The sequence below is a fragment of the Piliocolobus tephrosceles genome, chromosome 19, assembly GCF_002776525.5.
Source record: "Piliocolobus tephrosceles isolate RC106 chromosome 19, ASM277652v3, whole genome shotgun sequence".
Classification (NCBI taxonomy): domain Eukaryota; kingdom Metazoa; phylum Chordata; class Mammalia; order Primates; family Cercopithecidae; genus Piliocolobus; species Piliocolobus tephrosceles.
This window is the reverse complement of record NC_045452.1, coordinates 42,083,519-42,101,310: the sequence shown is the minus strand read 5'-3', so window position 1 is coordinate 42,101,310 and position 17,792 is coordinate 42,083,519. Positions and strand designations below refer to the sequence as shown.

The following is a 17,792-nucleotide window of genomic DNA, read 5'->3' as shown; positions in this document are numbered from 1 at the left end:
TGGTGTCCTCCACCTGAAAATAATTAAAAAACTGAAGCATGGAGGGCATGGACCACGAAGTTTTAGAGGAAAAGAACAAAGTTCCCAAAAAGGTTGTTCTCTTCTGTGCGATCTTTACTAATGAACCAGAGTTTAGGGGTGCTGTTGTGTCCAGAAAGTGACCACAGTCAGTGGGCTCTTCCTTCTTCCTAAACTGGGATTTTGTAACAAGATTCAGGAGCTTACTTCATTTGGGAATGGGATGTGACTTGGAAACGTGAAAGGGGACCTGGGAATTCAATCCCCCCTCCTTTTTTTAAGACGGAATATTGTGCTGTCACCCAGGCTGGAGTACAGTGGCATGATCTGGGCTCACTGCAACCTCTATCTCCTGGGTTCAAGCAATTCTCCTGCCTCAGCCTTCCGAATAGCTAGGATTACAGGCACGCACCATCACGCCTGGCTAATTTTTGTATTTTTATTATTTTTTAATATTTTTTGAGACACAGTCTCACTCTGTTGCCCAGGCCAAAGTGCGGTGGCACAATCTCTGCTCAGTGCAACCTCCACCCTCCCTGGGCTAAAGCGATTCTCCTGCCCCAGCTTCCCAAGTAGCTAAGACTACAGGCATGCACCATCATGCCTGGCTGATTTTTGTATCTTTAGTAGAGACAGGGTTTCACCATGTTAGCCAAGCTAGTCTCAAACTCCTGACCTCAGGTGATCTACCTACCTTGGCCTCCCAAAGTGTTAGCATTAAAGGCGTGAGCCACCATGCCTGGCTTAGGAATTCAATCTCTTAAGAAGATCCTGGAGAAGTCTAATAATTCTCTTCTGAAGGATCCATGAACTTACCTAAGCTTCAACTCATCTCATCTCTTTACATCAAGAGAAAATCTAATTACAGAAAGCATCAAAATGGAGAACAGAACCCACAGCCTACAAATGCTTCTTCTCAGCAGGGAGCATGGTCCCTCCCTGACCTCCCTTCCTCTGGGGTAGCATCCTTCACCAGGAATTACTTACACTGAGCACGGGCCACCTGTTGCTACTCTTATCTGCTTCTATTGTACATCCCTACCACGCCAATTACAGATTTTACTAAGATTTTTTTCTATTATTTTATTTTGGATCCTGAACAATCAACTGAACTGAAGGAGGCTTTATGTGTGTTTGCTTGAGCAGTTTATTTATTCAGTTTTTAGAGACAGGGTCTTGCTCCATCGCCCAGGCTGGAGTTCAGTGGAGCAATCACAGCTCACTGCAGTCTCGAACTCCTAGACTCAAGTGATTCTCCTGTCTCAGCCTCCTGAGTATCTGGGACTACAGGTGCAACCATCATGCCCTGCTCATTGTTTTATTTTTTGTAGGGACAGCGTCTTGCTATGTTACTTAAGCTGGTCTCAAAACTCCTCGGCTCAAGTGATCCTCTTGCCTCGATCTCCCACAGACCTGGGATTACAGGCATGAGCCACCGTGCCTGGCATGAGCAGTTTATTTTTGTCACCTGTCTATTCTGTGATAGGAGGGTAATATATCAAAGAAGAGAAAAACTGTCCTATACAGAAACCACCAGAGGAAGAATTTGCTACTTTCCTGCAGGGCATGAATCATGTCTGCATGACTCATTTTTGCAGAACTACTGGTGAAAGGCCAATGCATAAATAAGTACTTTGTGATGATGATCATGAAAATGATGGATAATAAAAAGATACAAACAGTTCTGACTGCCTTAGATGGCAGTTGCTGGGCAAATAAAAAATACAGTACTATTTTAATATTCTATTGCATCATTACTTAGTAATCCTTACAAACAGATTTTATTTTATAGTTTCAAATATTTCAAAAAGATGTTCAATGTCATTACAGAAATGCAAATTAAAACACAGTGAGATACTGCTACATCCCTGTTAGAATGGATACAATTTTATTTATTTATTAAAATACTATTATTGTAAATTGACGAACTATAGTTGTATATATTTATGGGATACAAAGTGATGTTATGATTTACGAGTACAACTTGGGATAATTAAATCAAGTGAATTTACTTCATCACCTCAAATTTTTTTTGTGGAGAGAACATTTGAAATTTTACTCTCTTAGCAATTTTGAAATGTACCATACACTATTATTAACTAAACTTACTATGCTGTGTAATAGATTGCAAAAAACCCCTTATTTCTCCTGCCTAACAGAGGCTTTGTAGTAGCCTCTGACCATCATTTACCCATTCCCTTCAGCCCCCAGCCTCTGGTAATCACCGTCCTACTCTATGCTTCTATGAGGCCTATTGTTTTAGTTTCCACATTGTATTAGTCAAGGTTCTCTAGAGGGACAGAACTAATAGGATATATATACTATATATATGGGAATTTTTTATGCCATATATATTTATATATAAATATGTGTATAACACACAAAAAAATTAGCTATATATAATATATATGGCATATATATGGGATATATATATGCATATATATATAATTATGGCATATACATTATATATATGGGATATATATAATATATATGTGGGATATATATATATAAAATATATATGGGATATGTATATATATGGGGGAATTTATTAAGTATTAACTCACATGATCATAAGGTCCCACAACAGGCCTTCTGCAAGCTGAGGAGTAAGAAGAGCCAGTAGGAGTTCCAAAACTGAAGAACTTGGAGTCCAAAGTTCGAGGGCAGGAAGCATCCAGCACGAGAGAAAGATGTAGGCTGGGAGGCTGGGCCAGTCTAGTCTGTTCGTCTGTTCACATTTTTCTGCCTGCTTTATATTCTAGACACAATGGCAGCCAATTAGATCGTGCCCACCCAGATTCAGGGTGAGTCTGCCTTTCCCAGCCCACTGACTCAGATGTGAATCTCCTTTGGCAACACCCTCACAGACATACCCAGGATCAGTACTTTGCATCCTTCAATCCAATCAAGTTGACACTCAGTATCAACCATCACACACATATAAGTGAGATCATGTGGTATTTGTCTTTCTGTGTGTGGCTGATTATACCTAACATCACATCTTCTGATCTCTTTTTTTTTTTTTTCTTTTTGAGACTTGTTCCCCAGGCTAGAGTCCAATGGCATGATCTCGGCTCACTGTAACCACTGCATCCCAGGTCCAAGCGATTATCCTACCTCAGCCTACTAAGTAGCTGGGATTACAGGCACCCACCACCACAGCTAATTTTTTTGTATTTTTAGTAGCGACAGAGTTTCACCATGTTGGTCAGGCTGGTCTCGAACTCCTGACCTCAGGTGATCCACCTGCCTCTGCCTCCCAAAGTGCTGGGGATTACAGGCGTGAGCCACTGCGTCCTGCCCATGTCTTCCGATTTCATCCATGTTGTTGTTAATGAAAGAATTTCTTTCCTTTTTTAAGGCTAAAATTCCATTTTGGATATATTACATTTTCTTTATTCATTCATCTATTGACGGACACTTAGATTGATTCCATAATTTGGCTAGTGTAAATAGTGCTGCAGTGAAAATGGGAGCGCAGCATCTCTTTGACATACTGATTTCAAATCTGTTGGGTAAATACCCAGAAGTGAGAATGCTGGATCACTATTTTTTTAATTTTATTTATTTTATTTTATTTTACTTTATTTTTTTGAGACCGAGTCTTGCTCTGTCACCCAGGCTGGAGTGCAGTGGCGTGATCTCGGCCCATTGCAACCTCCACCTCCTGGGTTCAAGCAATTCTCCTGCCTCAGCCTCCTGAGTAGCTGGGACTGCAGGAAGGCGCCACCACACCCAGCTAATTCATTTTTTTTTTTTTTTCGTATTTTTTTAGCAGAGATGGGGTTTCGCCATGTTAGGCAGGCTGGTCTCAAACTTCTGACCTCAAGTGATCCGCCTGCTTCGGCCTCCAAAAGTGCTAGGATTAGAGGTATAAGCCATCATGCCCAATCTGGATCACGATTTTAAATAAGAAGTGTTGGCAGGGACGTGGAGAAACTAGAATCCTCATATTATATTATTGGTGGAAATGTATAAACAGTATAACCATTTTGGAGAACAACCTGGCAGTTTCAGTAAAAAGTTATAACTGCCTGGGCACAGTGGCTCGCGCCTGTAATCCTAGCACTTTGGGAGGCTGAAGCAGGAGGTTTGCTTGAGCCCAGGAGTTCAGACCAACCTGGGAAACATATGGAGACCCCATCTCTACAAATTTTTTTTTTTTTGAGATGAAGTCTTGCTCTGTCACTAGGCTGGAGTGCCGTGGCGTGATCTTGGCTCTCTGCAACCCCCACCTCCTGGGTTCAAGCGATTCCCCTGCCTCAGGCTCCTGAGTAGCTGGGATTACAGGTGTGTGCCACCATGCCCAACTAATTTTTGTAGAGACAGGATTTCACCATGTTGGCCAGGATGGTCTCTATCTCTTGACCTCGTGATCCACCCACCTGGGCCTCCCATAGTGCTGGGATTACAGGCATGTGCCACTGTGCCTGGCCAAAAAAAATTTTTTTTAATTAGCCAGGCATGGTGGTGAGTCCTGTAGTCCCAGGTAGGATGTTCACTTGAGTCTGGGAGGTCAAGACTGGAGTAAGCCATGATAGCAACCCTGCACTCCAGCCTGAGTGAGAAACTATGGCCCTGTCTGAAAGAAAAAAAAAAAAGTTAACATAAATCAACCATAGTGTCTTGTAGGAATATATCAACTGTTTATTTACTCATTCTATTATTGATGTACATTTGTATTGCTTCCAGGAGTTTTGGCTGTTATGAATAATGCTGCTATGAACACATTAGGGTTTGTTTTTTTTTTGTGCCATAGAACCTAGCAATTCCACTCCTAGGAATCTACCCAAGACAAACAAAAACATTAGTCCACACAAAGACATGTATGTTTGTTCGTAGTAGCTCTATTCATAATCACCTAACACTGGAAATAATCCAAATATACATTAACTGGTGAATGGATAAATAAAATGTGGTATATCCGTACAATGGGATGTCATTCAGTAATTAGAAGAGATGAAGTATTGATACATGTGGAAACACGAGTGGACCTTGGAAGCAGTGTACTAAGTGGGAGAAACCAGACATAACAGACTGCATTGCATGAGTCTATCTATTTTTTTAAATTTTTATTTATTTATTTTTTTGAGACGGAAGCTCACTGTCATCCAGGGTGGAGTGCAGTGGCATGATCTCAGCTAACTGCAACTTCCACCTCCTGGGTTCCAGCGATTTTCGTGCCTCAGCCTCCCAAGTAGCTGGGATTACAGGAACCCGCCACCATGCCTGGCTAATTTTTGTATTTTTAGTAGAGATGTGGTTTCACCATGTTGGCCAGGCTGGTCTTGAACTCCTGACCTCGTGATTCACCCACCTCGGCCTCTCAAAGTGCTGGGATTACAGGCGTGAGCCACTGCGCCTGTCTGTATGAGTCCATTTATATAAAATGTCCACAGAAAGGCAAACTTCTAGTGACAGAAAACAAAACAGTTGTTGTTTAGTGCTGGAAGTGGGAGCAAGGATTAACTGTAAATCAGCACAAGAAAACTTTTTGGGGTGATGGAAATATTCTAAAACTGGATTATGGTGTTAGTTACATAATTCTAGAAATGCACTAAAATCTTTGAAATGTACAATGCCAATGGGTGAATATATACTATATAAATAACATCCCAATAAGTTTTTTTTTTTAAAGCATAGACTCTTATATTTAGACAATATTTGTTTTTTTTTTTTTTTTTTTTTTTTTTTTTTTTTTTTTTGAGACGGAGTCTTGCTCTGTCGCCCAGGCTGGAGTGCAGTGGCTGGATCTCAGCTCACTGCAACCTCCGCCTCCCGGGTTCACGCCATTCTCCTGCCTCAGCCTCCCGAGTAGCTGGGACCACAGGCGCCGGCCACCTCGCCCGGCTAATTTTTTTGTATTTTTAGTAGAGACGGGGTTTCACGGTGTTAGTCAGGATGGTCTCGATCTCCTGACCTCGTGATCCGCCCGTCTCGGCCTCCCAAAGTGCTGGGATTACAGGCTTGAGCCACCGCGCCCGGCCTAGACAATATTTGTATCTTTCATTTAGCTACTCAGTCACTACAGGAATAATACATTTTTGGGGGGTGGAGAGCATGACAAAGTTTAAATTTTTAAGAAGTAACCCAAAGGAAAACATTCTAAAAAAAATCTTTCAGTTTCTTCCCTGAGACCTCTTAGTTTTTTACTCTCCTTGGTTTATTCATTAAAGCCCTGTCTACTGAAGATGTGCAGTGACCTCTGAGTCATCAATCACTTAGAGGTAAAGAGGTCCCAGGTGTACTTTTAGAATAATGGGTTCAATTCCAAAGTAACACACGGAGGGAGGACCTATTGTCTAGATCCAGGTCATCAGTAGGCTAGACCTTCCTGTCCTGCAAAGTGAGTATCTGGAATTACTTGAGACTCCAAGATGAGGTTGGTAAACAACATGGTAAGACCAATAGCCAAATTTAAGTTAGGTGTAAGACTGAGGGCTTCAGACATTAACAATACCAAACCATAATAGTCACCACTGTCATAAAGTGGGCTCTCTCCAGATGTATCAACAGTACACCTGGAAAGTCCATCATTTTCCATAATTTTTTACAATAATATACTGGTCCCTAGCAACAGTTACACCATATAGATGATTAAAAGACACTAAATTTTTTATTTTAAAATGCAGTTTTTATCAACATACAACAGATACAGAAAAGCAAGCATATCATAAGTGCTCAATGAATTTTCAAAGGTAACATCCCTTCTATAACACCAACAAGCTTGAGAAATAGATCACCATCACCCTGGAAGCCCCTCCAAGCCCCTCCCAGCTACCACACTTAGTCTTCCTCAAGGATAACCACTATTCTGACTCTTCACACCATACATTTGTTGCCCAGTTCTGAACTTTATATAAATGGAATCAACCACACTCTATGCACTAATTTTTGTCTGGTTTATTTTACACTGTACATAAATCAACCATAGTCTCTTGTAGGAATATATCAACTGTTTATTTATTCATTCTATTAATGATGTACATTTGTATTGCTTCCAGGGTTTTTGGCTGCTATGAATAATGCTGCTATGAACACTTTAAGGTTTGTTTTTTTTGTGCATATCTGTGGACGTTTCTGTTGAGAATATATCTGGGAGTGGATGTTGGCTGCTAGAGTGTATGTATGATTAGCTTTAGTATACATCATTTTATTTTTGCCAAAATCTAGAAAGCTACTTGAAGTGACGTAAGTGTAAACATACCTAAATGGAGAAATTTCCTAAATGTAAACACATATTCATTCTTCATCAGAACTGACCCAAGCAAACACTGTCACGGGCAGGACAACTGAGTATCAGTCACAAAGTTAGTGGAGTGTGATGTCTCACATTCCATCACCTCTGTGGGGTTCGGGCCTTGGGAAGTGAGCCCCACACGAACTTCCTGGCACTCCTGCCAGCTCCCTTTAGTGGAGTGTGGATGACAAGGCTCACAGCCCTGCCTTCGCTTTGATACAATGAAAAACCTTAGGTGTGTTCAATTTCCCCCTAAGGTCTGGAAATCAATTTGTCTTTTTTCCTTCTTTTTCTTTTCTTTTTTCTTCTTTTCTTTTCTTTTTTTTTAAGACAAGATCTGTCACCCAGGCTGGAGTGCAGTGGTGCATTCTTGGCTCAATGCAGCCTCAACCTCCTGAGTTCAAGTGATCCTCCCACATCAGCCTCCCGAGTAGCTGGGACAAGAGGCACGTGCCACCACGACTGGCTGATTTTTGTATTATTATTATTATTATTATTATTATTTTTTTTTTTTTTTTTTTTTTTTTTTTTTTTAATAGAGTCAGGGTTTCACTATGTTGTCCAGGCTGGTCTCAAACTCCTGGGCTCAAGGGATCCACCTGCCTTGGCCTCCCAAAGTGCTGGAATTTTACAACTTATTTTTCTCTAAAAAACAAAAAAGCCCGGTGTAATTATTAGCCCACAGTACCAGGCTGAGTCTCTCAGTTCCTGGAGGACACTTGTCTGCTGCTTTTGGGAACTTGGTGGTCCTTTCCTTCTGGGCAGGGCTAAAAGCTCTTGCCTGTGACTGGTTCTTCCTGGTGGCTGTGGGCTCATAATCTACCTCATGTCAGAATCCACCTCTGATAGGATTTGAAGCCAGGGCACCTGGATTCAGCTCACAATGCTTCTAGTAGAATTTTTTTTCACGGTCCAGGCTAGTCTGAATAATCCAGTGTTTGTTCCCAGTGGAACTTTCCAGGGAGTTTCTCCATCTGTTTCACTTCCTGGTCTCTGATCTGGGTGTCCACTTGGGTTTCAGGAAGACTTTCTGTGAACATGAGGATCCCTTTGGCTTGCCGCCTATCTGTGGAAGTTGAAGCGTTAGTCAGAATTCCAACCTCAGAGGCTTTTACACCCTAATGGGACAGACTGCAGAGAGGGCTCTATCTTGTTTTCTTTTACATTCTCTTTAAATTTTGATTCCTTCTGTAGCTGCTTGTTCTCTTCCATGTCTCTGGGGCATTTGTTATTATACAGAAGAAACAGCTTCTTGAATAATGTCCATTATAGCTTTGTATTTAAATAACAAACAAAGACTTCCTCCCTCTGCCTTCCCCTCCCCTCTCCTCCCCTCCCCTTCCCTCCCCTTCCCTTCCCTTCCGGTCTCACAGGGCTTGCTCTGTTGCCCAGGCTGTAGTACACTGGTGTGATCATAGCTCATTGCAGCCTAGAGCTCCTAGGCTCACACAATCCTCCTGCCTCAGCCTCCCAAGTAGCTGGAACTACAGGCACGTACCACCACGCCCAGCTAACTTCTAAATTTTATTTTTTATAGACAGGATGTCTTGCTATGTTGCCCAGGCTGGTATTGAACTCCTGGCCTCAAACAATCTTCCTGCCTCTGCCTCCTAAAGTTCTGGGATTACAAACATGAACCACTGCACCCGGCCTATTTTATTTATTTTCTACCATACTTCAAGGCTGCACTAGAGCAGCTGCAATGCTGGCTTTTAGCATTGGAGAACTTACCATATGCTCCTTGCTTTCTGGTTTTGCTTGCTTTAAAAGTTGCTACAACTTTTGACATTCTTATTTGCTGGTGGTAGAGAAGAACTTATATTCTCCAAGCTCAGATGTGCTTCCTGAATTTGGCCCTACTTTTTATGTTTTTATAAATCATTGATGTGTACTAAAACTACTCGGAGCATGACTCGTGAAAAATTTGTCATTTGTCACATGGCAAATATTCACTACAAACAGATATAGAACAACCAATCACCTACTTGCTTAGGTTTAAAATGGAAAGAGCCGGGCGCGGTGGCTCAAGCCTGTAATCCCAGCACTTTGGGAGGCCGAGACGGGCGGATCATGAGGTCAGGAGATCGAGACCATCCTGGCTAACACGGTGAAACCCCGTCTCTACTAAAAATACAAAAAAAAAAATAGCCGGGCGAGGTGGCGGGCGCCTGTAGTCCCAGCTACTCCGGAGGCTGAGGCAGGAGAATGGCGAGAACCCGGGAGGCGGAGCTTGCAGTGAGCTGAGATCCGGCCACTGCACTCCAGCCCAGGAGACACAGCAAGACTCCGTCTCAAAAAAAAAAAAAAAAAAAAAAAAAAAAAAAAAAAAAAATAAATAAATAAATAAAATGGAAAGAAATTATTTTGGATTCTATATTTTGGGATAACTTAACATTTTAAAAGTATTACTTATTGCAGGCTGGGTGCAGTGTCTCATGCCTGTAATCCTACCACTTTGGGAGGCCAAGGCAGGCAAATCACTTGAGTTCGGGAGTTCAAGACTAGCCTGGGCAATATAGCAAAACCTGATCTTTACAAAAAATACAAAAATTAGCCAGGTGTGGTGGTGTGTGCCTGTAGTCCCAGCAACTTGGGAGGCTGAGGGAGGATCGTTTGAGCCTGGGAGACGAAGGCTGTGGTGAGCTGAGATCGTGCCACTGCACTCCAGCCTGGGCGACAGAATGAGACCCTGTCTCAAAAAAAAGAGTATTGTTTATTGATTGCATAAGATGCAATACAATGAATACAAATCACTTAGCATTAGGAGGCTAATTAGGCAATATGAGGGGGAATGGCTTTATCAAGAGACCAACCAGGTCAATTTTCTCAGATTTTAGGTCAGTTTCGGGATATGTTTGGGATGACCCTTATATGGGTGACTTAGGTAGCTTTTTGATTGTTGTTACCAGTTTTCATTCATTCATTTTTTTTTAAATAGCTGTATTGAGATTGAATTCACATACTTTATAATTCACCCATTTAAAGTATACAATTCAATGGTTTTTAGTATTTTCACTGATACATGCAATCATCACCACAGTCAATTTTAAAACATTTTATCACTTCAAAAGAGAAACCTTTTGATGGGTACAGCACACCAACATGGCACATGTATACATATGTAACAAACCTACACGTTGTGCACATGTACCCTAGAACTTGAAGTATAATTTTTAAAAAAAAGGAAGAAAAGCATCCTGGCCCAACATTATGCACTTCCCTCTTTTACTTGTTGAATCCTAAAGAAACAAATGTCTCCTGTTCCTTTGTTTAAATGAAATGCCAAAACCTTACCCTTTCTTCTTTTTCACACTCTTCTGCCAGTTCTTAAAAAAGTGACCATGAAAATGAGCACAATTATTTTTCCACACACAGGAGAAGACCACAAAGCTCATCCTAATAGTTGTTTCATTTGTCAGTTATTTAAGTCCCCAAAGTACTTTCAGTATGACCTGAACTTCACCAAACATGTCATCTCAGACAAGCCATCACAATGGTCCTTTTAGTTTTTGTCTCATATAGTCAACAACAAAACATTTAAAATGTGACAAGAAGATAACATTAGGTAGAGTAAAAATAACATATAAAGCTTCAATTTCCTTTTGGCTGGGTGAGGTGGCTCACGCCTGTAATTCCAGCACTTTAGGAGGCTGAGGCAGGTGGACCACCTGAGGTCAGGAGTTCGAGACCAGCCTCACCAACATGATGAGACCCCCATCTCTACTAAACATATAAAAAATTAGCTGGGCATGATGGTGGGTGCCTATAATCCCAGCTACTTGGGAGGCTGAGGCAGGAGAACTGCTTGAACCAGGGAGGTAGAGGTTGCAGTGAGCTGAGATTGTGCCACTGCACTCCAGCCTGGGCAAGAAGAGCAAAACTCCGTCTCAAACAAACAAAACCCCCCAAAACTTCAAGATTGCTTCTAGATAGCCAAGGCTGACCTAGTTGTTACTGGAGAACAAGCTCTTCAAAATTCTGATCCAAATAAAAGAAAACATTATTTTGTATTAGCCAAAGAAGTACCTTGATTTAACCACATTGGCAGTGACATCCAAGCTCACAATAGGTTTTTGCTTTTGCAACTTCTCCAGGAAGGACAGATATTCAGCTCTCATTTGGAATCAGCCTGCGAAGAATTCCTATCAAGGCTCTCACTTGTCCTATTGCAGACACCTTTGGGGCCTATGCCCCAATTATTTCTCTCTTTTTCAAGGACCGTTCCCCAGTGCAAGCGGGAAGCCAACCAGGGAACACAGCTGAGCCTATAATACGAACATCGAGGAACTAGGATAGACAGACACATTTGGCCACAAGGACTGGGGAGCAGAGAAAGTTGATCTGTAGCAGGACATGAAGTGAAACAGCTGTGGTTGGAGGAACAGAGATGAGCAGCTGAGAGACCTGTTAGCTAGCTATTAGGTTGGTGTAAAAGTCATAGACGATTTTGCCACTAAAAGTAATGGCAAAATCTGCAATGACTTTTGCACCAACCTAACAGTTATTTGTTCCTTTGTATTTCTGATCCTAGCTGCCTTCCTGACATGGGTTGCATGAGAGATGCTTGCGTCTTTGAAACAACAACAAGAATAATACTTATATAATCACGTAACACTTGTTGAATCCTTCCTACGCACCATGTGCTGGTCTAAGTATTTTGCTCGTTTCATCCTCACAACAGCCCTGTGACATAACTACCATTTTCATCACCATTTGACAGCTGAGGATACTGAGGTGCATGTGATTGATAACTTGCTCAACTCTCATAGGGGCCCCATGGGGACCAGTATCCGAGTCCCCAGGGCTCTGTGGGTGGCATCCAGGAGAGATGGCCTTGCCAGAGGATGCTGAGGGAGAAGCAGAGACCACAGAGCTGTGTATTAGCCTGAGGGAGGTCCCCAGAGGTGGAACAAGAGCATGCCTCCAGGTAAATGAGCATTCCTCAAGTAAGCGTTAGTGTCAGTGTTCTGTCCTCACTGCCACCCACTGTCCTCCCCATCAGTGGGCTGGAAAGGACAGGTCTGGAGCCAGAGAGGGGGTTTGTGGTTACAGCCTCTCCCCTCAGCAGGCCCGGGTGAGGGCCTCCTGGCCTGGGGCCTCAGGGTAGCGATGCTGTCCCTCCTGCCACAGCCTTTGCAAAGTTGTCCCCTCTCACCTGACAACTCTGGAGGCAGGCCTGAGCAGGTGGAGCGGCAGCCGAGGTGGGCGGGTGTAGTTGCTGCAGGCGGCTCTGGGGAACAGTGTTGGGCATTCCTTCTTCCACAGAGCTGAGTGTGGTTGATTCCACCTAGGATGGCCAGGCAGCCTCATCATACCGGAAGGGGTGGTTAGAAATTTAGTGTCGAGCTGCCCAGGGCCATGAAGGTGGCGGTGGCCACACATTCAAAAGCTGAGGTGCCCTGGGGAAGAACAGACAGACAACTCACTAATCCACTTAAAACCCTGAGCTAGGCCAGGTGCAGTGGCTCACGCCTGGAATCCCAGCACTTTGGGAGGCCGAGGTAGGTGGATCAGTTGAGGTCAGGAGTTTGAGACCAGCCTGGCCAACATGGAGAAACCCTGTCTCTACTGAAAACACAAAAATTAGCTAGGCATGGTGGGGCACGCCTGTAATACCAGCTACTCGGGAGGCTAAGGCAGGAGAATCACTTGAACTTGGGAGGTGAAAGTTGCTGTAAGCCGAGATTGCACCACTGCACTCCAGCCTGGGCAACAGAGTGAGACTCTGTCTCAAAAAAAACCAAACCAAAACAAAACCCTGAGCTGAAACCAACGCAGACTTACATTTCAAATAGTATGGAAACTGGCATGGGACCAGCTTTGCCAGGCCACCTGCATAGTCTGTTTGCATGGACCGGCTTGGCCCTGAGGTCTTCAGGTGGGTGACTATCTTGAGAATGGGCTGAGGACATCCTGAGACTTGCCTGGAAGAACCTGGCTGGGGACACGGACCGCCCGGAGAGTCAGCCCCAGGGTCCTCCTCCCCCAGGGATGACCCGGCCCATTTGCTTTTCTGAGTCAGTTTCCCTGTGACCGTTCCTTTTCCCTCTGCTCTGGGGGTGCAGTAGCCTGCCTACTCTCTTCACAGCTGCCATCAGCCTCTGGTCTCTTGGGGACCACTCCGCTCCACACCCAGAGCTGCCTGAGGAAGAGATTTGAGGCCCTTGCCCCTACTACCTTCTGTCCTGGACCAGATGCATCAGGCAGAACCATGTGCAATGCTGATATGTGACCACTTTGACCTATGAAAATGACTTTCCCATAGGTCAATTTGGATACAGTCTTTTCTCTTTTCTCTCTTTCTTATTTATTTATTTATTTATTTATTTATTTATTTATTTATTTATTTATTTATTATGAGACAGTGTCTCGCTCTGCCGCTCAGGCTGGATTCAGGCTGGCTCATTGCAATTTCTGCCTCCCAGGTTCAAGCAGTTCTCCTGCCTCAGCCCCCGAAGTAGCTGAGACTACAGGCGCACACCACCACACCTAACTAATTTTTCTATTTTCGGTAGAGACAGGGTTTTGCCATGTTGCCCAGGCTGGTCTCGATTTCCTGAGCCAAAGTGCTGGGATTACAGGCGCGAGCCACTGTGCCTGGCCTGGACATAGCCTTTTTTATTTGAAATATCTTCCTACTGATTGTGATAGGAAAATAAACAGAAAGAAACAAAAAACAAAAATAGTGGGCACATAGACTCTCTAAGAGATGGTAAAGCATATTATTTTTCTGTCTGGGCCTGCGTTTCCTGGGGCCTTTTATTAACAGTGAACTTTGGCTGGGCACGGTGGCTCATGCCTGTAATCCCAGCACTTGGGAGGCGGAGGCGTGCAGACCACCTGAAGTCAGGAGTTCAAGACCAGCCTGGCCAACATCGTGAAACCCCATCTCTACTAAAAATACAAAAATTAGCTGGGTGTGCTGGCACACACCTGTAATCTCACTTACTTGGGAGGCTGAGGCAGAAGACTCGCTTCAACTCGGGAGGCAGAGGTCTCAGTGAGCCGAGATCGTGCCACTGTACTCCAGCCTGGGCGACACAGCAACACTCCACCTCAAAAAAAAGATAGGGAATTCTGAGGATGTCTCCCAAAGCTACCACGCCTTCCAACTTGGCTGGACCAGATGGCTTCCCTCAGACAGCAGGCGGGCCAGGCCCAGGCTCACAGAATCCCCATCCTGGGCTCAGTCTCCGGTTCTCCTCTTCCGGTCTCTCCTGGCTGTGCTTTCATTCTGCAGCTCTCTCTTGGCCCTGCCATGACTCTCCCCGCCTTCCCCACAAATGCCCCCAAGGAGTCCCACGGCTCAGGCTTCCTGTCTGACCTTGCGGTCACCTCCTCCCTGTGTCCTGGAGGCTCCTGGGTCCAGCCCCCACCCCTGGCCCACTGCTGTCTGTCCTGAGTGTTTTGCCCACAACATTTTTCCTGGCCAGGCTGAAAAGTCCAGAAAAGTTCAGTTTCCTTATCTGTGCTGAGGCTTTCTCTTGAAGTCAAGTGTCATACACAGCAGGGGCCAACCTTGGAGGCCTGGCAGGCTTGACTTGCTGCCTCCTGTCTTTCTCCTATTCCCGAGCCCCTGCAGAGGCCGTGTCTATTTCAGGCACGAGTCCCTGCTGGCCTTGCTCTGATACCTGGTCCAGGCTGCACGCTGCATAGGGACCTGCACTGGCAGAGGACGGAGGCCAGCCAGCCACCCCCTCGAAACCTGCCTCCTCGGGGTCTCTCTCCGTCTCCCCTCAGGTGGCCTGTCCCCTACCCAGGAACCCCCATCAATGGGCCCCATCGGAATTCCCATCCAGGACCCTCACAGGGAATCTGGTTAGAGATCAGAGGGGCTGCCAGGCAGAAAAGGGGCACAGCCCATGCTGAGCAGTCCCGAGATAAAGGGTGGATTCTGCCTGGGCAGCGGCCACTGCCCTGGGCCTCTCCTGACTGCCATAAGCCTGGACAGCAGGAGTCGTCCTTGTGCCCCTGTGGGTCCACGGAATGCTTGCAGACTTCACAGCCTGTACCCTGCCAGTGGGCCAACAGTGACCAACCCAGCCAATCATCCCGTGGACCCCTCTTTCCATATGCCTTCCTTTGTCACTGGCTGCTTGTTCACTGAACCACTTGAGTTATTCACTAAGAATACATTGAATACCTACTATGTGCCAGGTACCATTCTAGGCCTTAGGGACATAGTGGTGAATAGGACAGGTGACCCTCCCCCTCCCCCCAGAGCTCAAAGTCTAGTGGGAACACAAGTAATGAAACCAATGATTCTCTAAGTGGGATCTGCGTGCTGGGGCCCCGCAACGGCCTGTGTTACCAGCCTCGGATGAGGTGGCCAGGAGTTGAGAGAAATGTTTCATTGTTGCCGAAGGTCTTTACATATTACAGAAAGTTGCTGCAAATCATTTACAAAAGATGATTTAGGCAGGTTTAAATTAGGCGACTCGAGCAGGGATCATTATGGCGGATCGGAGACAGGACTAGATTGTAGCTCCAACTCGGACGGACAGAGCAGCGTGCGGAGGCTTGCATACTGAATTTTAGCTCCAGATTGACTGCAAGAACAAACTGGCAATCTCGGGAGAACCCACAGACTCTCTGAAGGAAGCAGACTGCTCCTGCAGGACATGGGAGACACCCCAAATACTGTGAGCACCCCAACTGCAGAAGTGGGAAAGGGAGATCCTTTTCTCCTTAACACACACCCCGACTGGAGAAACTGAAGGTCTGTTTGCAGGAGAAGTTTCTGACCTTACCTGGAGCTGAGTCAAGTTAGAGAGCCAAGTGAAATACAGGGGTAGAGGAAGCAGCGGGAAAGGCCTTGGGAGCTTGCTGGGTCCCCAAGCAGGCCATTCCTGCCTGGCACTACAGGGACCCATTGGGAGGGCAGCTAGAGGAGTCAGTGGAAATGCCACAGGGAGAAGGAAATCTCCAGGTGAACTGGGGCGAGAAGCCTCCTAGCCAGAACTCAGGGGATGGCATGAATCCAGTGAGCAGACTCCACAGGCAGGGGAAGAACCATGCCCTTTTCTTTTGCAGCTGGGAGGCAGAGAGCCTGGGGCAAGTTCTCAAGCCTGGGTCGCCCACTGCCTGGAAACAGACTTGGGGCTGTTAGAGGGGCATGGTGGGAGTGAGACTGGCCCTTTGTATTGCATGGGAGCTGGGTGAGGCCTGTAACTGCCAGCTTTGCCTTACTTCCCTGACAACCTGCATGACTCAGCAGAGCAGCCACAATCCTCCTAGGTACACAACTCCACTGACCTGGGAACCTCACCCCCATCCCCCAAAGCAGTCGCAGCAAGACCCACCCAAGGAGAGTCTGAGCTCAGACACACCTAGCCCTGCCCCCACCTGGTGGCCCTTCCCTACCCACCCTGGTAGTGAAGACAAAGGGCATATACTCTTGGGAATTCTAGGGCCCCACCCACTGCTGGTTCCTCTCCACACTACCACAGCTGATGCTCCCTGGAAAGCGCCACCTCCCCGCAGGAGGCCAACCAGCACAAAAGTAGAGCATTAAACTCTCGCGGAGTCCACTGCACAGCCCCCCAACTCCACTGGAACAGGTGCTGGTACCCACGGCTGAGAGACCCATAGACGGTTCACATCCAGGACTCTGTGCAGACAACTCCCAGTGCCAGCCTGGAGCTAGGCACACTTGCTGGGTGGCTAGACCCAAAAGACAGACAGTAGTCACTGCAGTTCAGCTCACAGGAAGTCACATCTGTAGGAAAAGGGGGAGAGTACTACAACAAAAGAACACCTTGTGGAACAAAAGAATCTGAACCACAGCCTTCAGCCCTAGACCTTCCCTCTGACAGAGCCTACCCAAATGAGAAGGAACCAGAAAACCAACTCTGGTAATATGACAAAACAAGGCTCTTTAACGCCCCCCGCCCCAAAAGAAAAAAATCACACTAGTTACCAGCAATGGATCCAAACTAAGAAGAAATCCCTGATTTACCTGAAAAAGAATTCAGGAGGTTAGTTATTAAGCTAATCAGGGAGGCACCAGAGAAAAGCAAATCCCGGTGCAAGGAAATCCAAAAAACAATACAAGAAGTGAAGGGAGAAATATTCAAGGAAATAGACAGCTTAATGAAAAAACAATCAAAACTTCAGGAAACATTGGACACACTTATAGAAATGCAAAAAGCTCTAGGAAGTCTCAGCAATAGAATTGAACAAGTAGAAGAAAGAAATTCAGAGCTTGAAGACAAGGTTTTCGAATTAACCCAATCCAACAAAGACAAAGGAAAAAGAATATGAAAATATGAACAAAGCCTTCATGAAGTCTGGGATTATGTTAAACAACTAAACCTAAGAATAATCGGTGTTCCTGAGGAAGAAGAGAATTCTAAAAGTTTGGAAAACATATTTGGGGGAATAATCGAAGAAAACTTCCCCAGCCTTGCTAGAGACCTAGACATCCGAATACAAGAAGCGGAAAGAACACCTGGAAAGTTCATTGTAAAAAGATCATTCCTTAGGCACACTGTCATCAGGTTATCCAAAGTTAAGACGAAGGGAAGAATCTTAA

General features: G+C 45.1%; 1 long non-coding RNA gene across 1 annotated transcript; it reads right to left on the bottom strand.

The window, feature by feature from the left end:
- Nucleotides 1–7,808: 7,808 nt before the first annotated feature.
- Nucleotides 7,809–16,367, bottom strand: LOC116418528. Its single transcript, XR_004228614.1, has 3 exons — nt 14,208–16,367; nt 12,414–12,657; nt 7,809–8,324 (listed from the first exon to the last, which is right to left on the bottom strand). It is a non-coding gene; the product is annotated as an uncharacterized LOC116418528 (long non-coding RNA).
- Between the last annotated feature and the right edge of the window lie 1,425 nt (nt 16,368–17,792).